Below are 202 nucleotides of genomic sequence, written 5' to 3' on the forward strand. Positions count from 1 at the left end.
TGAAGTTTTCCTTTGACAGCCGTGCTCTCCGACGGGTGGGAGGCCTGAGGGTGGTCCACTGCCTCGTGCCTGGGAGGATGCTCTCCTTAGGAAAAAAAACAAGACTCCTCAGCAAAACGCTGTTCTCCCTCAGAAGAACACAGCCATCGGTCCAGGGGCATGTTCGGCTTTACACGGAGGGGCAGGGTGTATTTCCTTCTAC

This window comes from Cariama cristata, unplaced genomic scaffold (genome assembly GCF_000690535.1).
Source record: "Cariama cristata isolate BGI_N322 unplaced genomic scaffold, ASM69053v1 scaffold13200, whole genome shotgun sequence".
NCBI classification, from domain to species: Eukaryota; Metazoa; Chordata; class Aves; order Cariamiformes; family Cariamidae; genus Cariama; species Cariama cristata.